Source organism: Vipera berus (genome assembly GCF_964194415.1).
Source record: "Vipera berus genome assembly, chromosome: 1".
Classification (NCBI taxonomy): Eukaryota; Metazoa; Chordata; class Lepidosauria; order Squamata; family Viperidae; genus Vipera; species Vipera berus.
In genome coordinates, this window is record NC_138202.1 from 257,360,110 (window position 1) to 257,368,598 (window position 8,489).

An 8,489-nucleotide genomic window follows, 5' to 3' on the forward strand; every position below is an offset into this window, starting at 1 on the left:
CTTTGGAAACCAATTCACTGAACTCTTTGGAACCCTCAAGCCAATCCAGCCTGGTAGGATTACCTCATTCATGTTTCCTCAGAAGCAAATCCTGTGCTCAGTGCAACCTACTCTCTAATCAGTCTGGAGCTCATCATTTTGTTATAGTGCTAAGAGTACCTGTTACGAGGACATGTCCTTATAATGGGATCTCCATTTCCATACCAGCCTATGTCCAAAATAGCCTGTCCATCTTGAAGGACATAGAGGCCCATGGAAATATCACCCTCAGGTGATCTATGCCTATTATGTCCATTTGTGCTTTGACTGATGGAAAGCTAGAACCTCTCTGGAAATCAAGTATTTTTTCCCCTTATTTCTGTACAATACAAAGAAGCCAGCAGAGAAGTGGAATCCCTGAAGGATCCCTTCTGCTGTCTCTATTAGGCACATGGCTATAAGAGGACTCAGGAAAGGTGTTTCACCAGTTTAATACAAGGGCAATTTGGAAATAAACCTCCATTTGGTTATTAATGACAGACACTCGCAGAGACAGAACTTTTATTATACACATTAGAAAACTACATTACATTACTTTCTGACATAATCGCCATTCAAATTGAGGCACTTGTCATAATGTCTTACAAGGTTTGAAAATGCTTAGTTGTAGTTGCTCGGTGCCAAATATGGGGTATTGGGGGGGGAATGATCCAAAACATCCTAACAGAACTGCTTCAAAAGTTCTTGGGTGCATCTAGCGGTGTGCGGGCAAGCATTATTATGAACCAACATCACACCGGAGGTGGTGCCATAGAAAATACCACCAAATGTGAAGATGCCAAAGGAGGACTTCCAGTTTGACGTTGTGGCATAACAGTTGCAGGAAGACAGGGCTCTGTCTTTTGCATTCGATTTTGCCCTGCTGGGGACCCTAACAAGGGTCAAAAATCACCCCAGAGAGGCAAAGAAAGAGGGGACCTTCATTGACTGTGAAGGGTGGCAGCCCTTCTGTCTGATCTGAGGAAGCCCTGCAAACTAGTGGGGGAAAATCTGGCTATATTCTTGTAGCCAGTCAGAAGCTGCTGACAACCAAAGAAAATAAGAACTAATGTGCAACTTTTAAGCAACATGGATGGAACTGGGTGAGACTCTATCTTCTCTTTATAATTTTAAGTCTTTTTCCTGAAAAAAACACCCAAAGCAAAGAATCTGCCCCAATGAGAGAGGGAAATGGAATTTCTGCCCCATTCCCTCAGGGGAAAAAAAAGCAGTGAACTATCTTCTTGGGGGAAAACAGAGAAAATTATAAGATTAATTTGGAATCAATATAGATATATAGCCTTGAAATTTTGGAATTAAAAGTGCTTCTGAGACTTTTTTTAGAAAAGAGACTTGAAAAGCTTGCAATATAAGTTCAAAGCTGGAAGAAGGCATTAATGACATCTAGTGGTGAACCACAAACTACAATTTATTATGCTTAAAGGAAATTTGGCTTGAAGCCCAGACTCAGATAAGTTTTTGGGTGTCCTTGGAAGCTTTTACTTTTGAAGACTGTAGCTGGAGAAGGGGAAAAAAACCCTCTTTGGCTACTTATCTGGGTGTCAGAGACGATAAACTATTTTGAAATTGGCCTGCCTGGATTATGAATATAAATACTGAGTTTTAGAGCTGTGTCGTGGAATTATTCCCCTGTAGAGAAAACATGCATGACTGATCAAGATGATGGAACACTTTGAATTATAAACTTTTGATTGATGAATAACTTTTAATTGTTTCTTTTCTCACTGGACAGAAAGGATACGTTTTTCATTGGACAGAAAAACCTGGGCTTTCCTTATATTTGTTTAGGGGAGGCCTAAGGACAGACTAACAGGCTGGCTGGATAATTTGGAGTTCAAATGACAATTGACTTTGTCAATTCAGATTGGATTTAATCAATTCAGAAGTTTACTATGAAACATTACAAAAACTCAGATGAGCCATCCATAACAAGCATCAGGGCATGCTGACTTCTGGTGTGGTGTTGGTTCATGATAATATTTGCCCGCACACCAGTAGATGCACCCAAGAACTTTTGAAGCAGATCCGTTGGGATCTTTTGGGTCAACCGCCCTATAGCCCAGGTTTGGCACTGAGCAACTACAACTAAGGAATTTCAAACCTTGTAAGACATTATGACAGTGCCTCAATTTGAATGGTATTATGTCAATAAGTAATGTAACATTGTACTTTTCTAATGTGTATAATAAAAGTTCTGTCTCTGCAAGTGCCTTTCATTGATAACCAAACAGAGGTTTAGTTCCAAATTGAGTCCTCTCATAGCCGTGTGCTTAACAGAGACATCAGAAGGGATCCTTCAGGGATTCCACTTCTCTTGGGTGAGCAAGGAACAGATTTATATGTCATCATCGTTAACTTTCAGTGACCTTATAAATAGATGTTCTCCATGGCAATCTGTCTCTAACCTCATCTTAAACATCTTCCAATGGTGCACTCATTCCCACTGTAATTTAATTCTTCTGCCTTGCTGTTCATCATCCTCTTCTCTTTCCTTCACCTTTTCCAGTATTAGAGCTTTCTCTGGAGAGCTAGGTGTTCACAGAATGTATCCAAAGTGTCATAATTTGAGCCTGGTCATTTGTGCCTTGAGGGAGAATTTGGTCTTTCTTTCTTTCTTTCTTTCTTTCTTTCTTTCTTTCTTTCTTTCTTTCTTTCTTTCTTTCTTTCTTTCTTTCTTTCTTTCTTTCTTTCTTTCATTTTCTTTCTTTCTTTCTTTCTTTCTTTCTTTCTTTTCATTCATTCCTTCCTTCTTTTATAAAACCTATTGGCTGCCCATCTTATCAGAAGGTAACTCTGGGTAGCACACAATCATGAAAGGTAAATACGTATCTTTGTCTGGGTCTCTCAGGACAGAGAAGGCGCTAAAAAAGTGCTTCAAAATTTATTTAGATTCCTGATATTTTAATAAGAGTGTTCATAGTAGTTGTTGTGATTCAGGGTCAGCCTGTGGGTTCGGTAGTTGGGTCGGACGACTCAGAGGAGGAGGAGGAGGGGGGTGTTGAAGAGCTTGATGAGAGCCCCCAGCCAGGCCCCTCTCATCTGGTCATGATGTAGACCCAGATGTGTGAGCCTGACAGCGTGGATGAAGATGACCCACAGCTGGCCCTGTTCAAGGACGCCCGACGCAGGAGGCAGTCAATCAGGAGTAAACAGAGGAAGGCAATGGGGCTCCTCAGAAGGAGGCAGAGAGAAGCCACGCCCTGAACTGTATTTAAGGGGGAATGCGTGGGAGGGCTGGTTTGCTGAAGGCAACCGCTTGAAAAGCTCCTGTTTCTTGGTTCGTGTCTTGTTCTATTTGTTTTTGTAGCAATAAATTTGGCAGGCGTAATTCCAGCCTCTTGCCTTCTTGTAAAAGGGGTTGTCCCTACCTTTTCTGCAGGGCCAGTAGCAGGCCGGTACAGAACAGTAGTTTCTGTTATATCCTATAACATTTTTTAAAATAATAATAATAATAATGTATCCTAATTTTATTTTAAGAGTGGAACACATTGACCTTCTGCAAGAAAAACTGGAATGAGAACCATTCAGGTCACATGGGGTTGCCCTAACCTACCTAAAGCAGGAACCTGATGATGGAGAATGACTGGGATTGTTCGTCAGTTCCAGGAGCGTTGCACTTTAAAATGAGCAAAAGTTTTCAGAAAAGCTAAGACAAATATTTTAATTTCACCCTAAATTTGGAGAGAAGAAAAATATTTTTGTCTACGTAGCTCAAGGTTTTTTTTTTACAGATGTTAGAACGTTTCTCAACCTTAGAAACTTTAAATGTGTGAATTTCAACTCTAGAATTCTCCAACCAGCATGCTGGCTGCAGACTCCTGGGAGATGAAGTCCAAACAACTTCAGGTTGCCAAGATTGAGAAACACTGTGTTAGATCTCAGCAAAGCACCTTTCACTTACAGAAAGAGCTTCCTCCTTTCCTCCATTCAAAAGTCTCTCTTAAGAGCCATTCTTGCCTTCCTGCCAAAGTAAGTAGCGCTGTGCAAATCTTCCTGCATGCCTGCCTGGAAGAAAGGAACATGCTAATTTATATTAGCCCGATTTTACAGAAGAAATGGATTTCATTTTTCTATTGTTAGGCACTATTGGTTCACACACACACACAAACACACACACACACACACACACACAAATATTTTTTAAAAAAACTTTGGATGTCTGTTCAAAGCTTGATGAACCAGCAGATGGAAAATCTTCCCAGTGCCTCGAATGTTTATTAAAATACATTTGCCATGCAACTCCAATGGACTCTGTGTGGCATACAAAAGTAGGGGGGAGACCCCATAAAAATAGCTACAAACATTAAATCACATGGACAACCCACGTTAAAATATTTCATTTTTCCTTTTCTTGTCATCCGCTCACTATGAAGCACAGCTCTAATAGTTGCTGTGCTACCTCAGTATTTGAACCATTGTTATTCCTGGGTGTATAGCACACCCACTAATCACGTCTCCTTACACCACCTCAGTTGCAATGCTTCTGTCCAAGTAACATACACATTTCCCATTATGAAGCTGGAATTAATGCATGCTGCTGGAGATGTGTAGATGAAGATCCTGAATATATTGAATATTCAGCATCATTTAGACTATGGAACACATTTGAAAGGGGCACTTTGCAAATTGTGCCACATTCACCCTCCTCAAAGTGTCAAAGCATTCATATCCTTCACAAAGTTGCAAGGCTGCTTTGAAAACATGACCTGCAGGTCACTGGGGTATGTTCCTGCATAGGTATCACTGCTGCTGGGAACGTCAGCAAAGCAGAGTATCAGGCAGGGAGAGAGTCTTGGAATCTACCATACCAAGAATCTGAAGGGCTGGCTATTTAAAGACTTTGAAGAAAGATGGTTGCTTGCTTCAGTGTACTTTGCAAAGAGAATCTTTTGAATGCTTTGCACAGCAACAGTTCATTGTTAAAACTCCATCCCCATCCATTGGAACCTGCTAGATATAAGGCACATATTATGTGCAAATTATACATAAACAGCTATTATGCATTTGCATCTAGCCTGTCAGGGAAGGGAAGGGTTAGGGTTAGGGTTAGTAATTTCAGAACTACAACTGGAAACACAATAGAATATACGATCAAACTCAGAGTAGCGAAAAGCTTTAATTCCATCCTTTAGTTTATGTTGTAAGGTGTCAGGGAGGTATAACTCTTAGATATCTTCATAGTGATCTGGGAAATATTTATCTCTTCTTCATAATAGCCTTAACTGTTTTCTAGACCTTGAAGCATCAGAAAATACTGTAAGTGCTGCCTGGATTGAGCAGGAAAAAAAATGTGGATATAGGAAGAACTACTGAACTCTTCCACTGTTCAAAACAGAACGGCCTTGGAAAATGTTAGGGGAAGGGCAGACATATGCCCCAGTAGCCTAAAATGGCCAGTGAGAACTGACTGGGTCCCATCCTATAACTACACCATCAACAGCATCACCACCAAGAGTGTATCCATAGTCAAAATTGCATTGAAAGAAAAGGAAAAACTAATTTTATTTTTATTTTTTTTATTTTAATTCCATTTATATCCCGCCCTTCTCCAAAGACTCAGGGCGGCTTACAAGCTTAGCAGTAGCCTTCATTCTATGTATATGCCTGCTTATTAGGGCTTTCATACACCCCCAAGCGGCATTATTACAAAGTCAGCATATTGCCCCCAACAATCTGGGTCCTCATTTTACCTGCCTCGGAAGGATGGAAGGCTGAGTCAACCTTGAGCCTGGTGGGATGCGAACCTGCACTAATTGCAGGCAGCTGGTGTTACTTAAGGAGGCATTAGCCCACTGCTCCACCAAGGCTCATCCATGAGTTGCAGTGAGGTATCATTTTCATTCAGTCATCATCTTTCATCTCCTTCCTTTTTTAAATGTTTTTCTCTCTGTCTCTCTTCTCATAGAAGCACCAATAGCTTGGGAAAAATGGTGTTTTTAGCACCAGCAGCTTTTCCAGCAAGTTTAATTGTTGATTAATGAAACAGAATTTAAAAAGTGAGACCCAAAGGCAATGTGGGCTGCTTTGGAAGTCTGCCTATCAGTCACAGGTTGTCTATTCCTGATATGAACAAAACTGGCTTCTGGGCTTTCTCAACACTGAGACAGATATGGCATGGATAGAAATGGAGATAGAGACATGCAAAATGTATGAGCCATCTGCATTTCTGAAGAAAGTAGTGACTAATGTATAGGTGAGAAAAACTGAGTTTGACTTTTTCACATTCAAAATCCTTTTGCTCTGGGAGTGGGAGCAACTTTAAAAAAAAAACTCTGAAGACTGAATCCTTGTGGATGAATTTAAAATGGCAATAAGGAATATCAGTGTAGTGCATCAACTTTTATGCATTTTTAATATTATAGATCCAATATGTTTTGTTGAAAGAAAAATCTTCATCAGTCCAAGCTGGGAATAAATAAAATGGAGACTGCTTTAGAAAGATGTTTGAGGCTTATTGAAGAGCAGAGCCAGACCGAAGCATGGTTCTGGAAAAGTTGACCACATGTTGCTGGGAATGGTGGGTTTTTATACCTTCTTGGGCTTTTGAGGTTGTTTCCGGTTCCTGTTTGAAACTTCGTATTTCCTCCTGTCACGTATTTTAACCTAAATCTGAGTGTGCCCTTTTGGTATTGGTGGGTTAATCCTATTATGTTTCCTGTCCTTAGTGTTTGGGTGGGGGTATGTAGATCAGAAGATCGGCAGTTTGGCGGGTTGAATCCCGAGTGCCGCGTAGCAGAGTGAGCGCCTGTTACTCATCCCAGCTTCTGCCAACCTAGCAGTTCGAAAGCACATAAAAATGCAAGTAGAAAAATAGGGACCACTACGGTGGGAAGGTAACAGCGTTCCGTGCGCCTTTGGCGTCTAGTCATTTATTTATTTATTTATTTATTATATTTTTATACCGCCCTTCTCCCGAAGGACTCAGGGCGGTGTACAGGGCAATAAATATAAAAAACAGAATATAAAAGTTAAAATACAATTAAATATAATGCCCAAATTTAAAATTTAACACAATAATTAAGAACATGTTTAAAACCCCAAGTTGCATGTCTCCGCTGTTGTGTTGATCATGTGCTCTCAGAAGAGCCCAGAGGATGATGGGAAACCCAGTGTCGGTCCTTTCGCGGCAAGGGAGGAAGCATTAGCAAGCCTCACTTAGCCTGCATTACTGTGAAGTGCGCCAGTCTTTCACATCCAGAGAATGTACCAGATTTCCCGCTTTACACCCACTCGGTTCGACTGTCTCTCGCTGCCCTCTTTCTTGCCAGCTGAGGGTTGAACTGTGAATTGTAGCCACGTTTCCTTTCATCCATTTCCTCTTCTTCCTCCTGGTGTGGGCCCATTCCAGATCTCTGGGCAAGAAGAGACTCCGTTCGAGCTCGTTCTGCCTGTTAACGCTGCAACCTCTCCTGGCGGAGCTGTTCTAGAGAGCATGAGGTGGAAGAAGCTGGAGGTCTAACTGCTAGCTTTCCTTTGCTTTCTTTGTGCTTTGGTTTTCCTTTTTCTTTCTTTTCTTCCTTTTGATGAGAGCACTTCTTCTTGTATAAATATTTCCCCATCTCAACCAGGGGGTCCAGCCTTCCCTTAAGTTTCTCATCCTTGGCAACGGCTTTGCTCCGATCTGGCAGCTCGTGGTACCAGGGAATAGAGGTCTGAGATTCTGCTGAACTTTGGCCCAAGTAAGTCAGGATGCCTAGAGCTTTTTCCTTTCGTTCCTTTTCCTGCTTCTTCTCCTCCTCGTATTCTTTGTTGCCAACCTCTTGCAACCCCTGAAAGAGGTTAAGATGTCCTGAGGGCTTTTCTGAATCCAAAGAAACAAGGTCTGAGCCACTCTTATCACCTCCTGGAGCCGACAGACGTGCTTTCTTCCGTAACAATTCAGTCCGGGCCTCCTGTTCAGCTAAGAGGACTCGGGCCTCCCTCTTTTGTCGCTGTACTTCAGCCTCCGCTTTGTCCCGTCGTACGCGAGCCACATTGTCTTTGTTGCGGACGTGCCATGACTTCTTAGGAAGAATATTCATCCCCGCAGCTTATGACAGTGGTAAAATCTCCACAAATGTCCTCCGTTTCCTGAATCGTTCTTCACCGGCTGCCATCGAGCTCCGCCCCCTTGCTGTATTTAGGGGCGTTACGTCATGCTGGCCACATGACCACGGAGACGTCTCGGACAAGCGCTCGCTCTTCGGCTTTGAAACGGAGATGAGCACCGGCCCCTAGAGTTGGAAACGACTAGCATGCATGTGCGGGGGAACCTTATGTAGATTTTAGGGGTCTTTGTCTTCCTAATCTCATCAGTTTCTTCTAGCTTCCTGGCTCCAACCTTCCTGCATTTCTAAAAACTGGTTTCTGCTGAGTTTCTGCTTGAGGCTATTAAGAAAAACTGGGCTTGCTTTTCTTCCTTTAAGCTCCTTTGGGGAAATATATTCTGCCTTTTTAATATTTCCCAAAAT

At 41.9% G+C, this 8,489-nt stretch overlaps 1 pseudogene across 1 annotated transcript; it reads right to left on the minus strand.

The window, feature by feature from the left end:
• Nucleotides 1–7,217: 7,217 nt before the first annotated feature.
• LOC308663202 (leukocyte receptor cluster member 1 homolog) lies at nucleotides 7,218–8,208 on the minus strand (annotated as a pseudogene). The gene has a single exon. The product of its transcript is annotated as a leukocyte receptor cluster member 1 homolog (transcript).
• Between the last annotated feature and the right edge of the window lie 281 nt (nucleotides 8,209–8,489).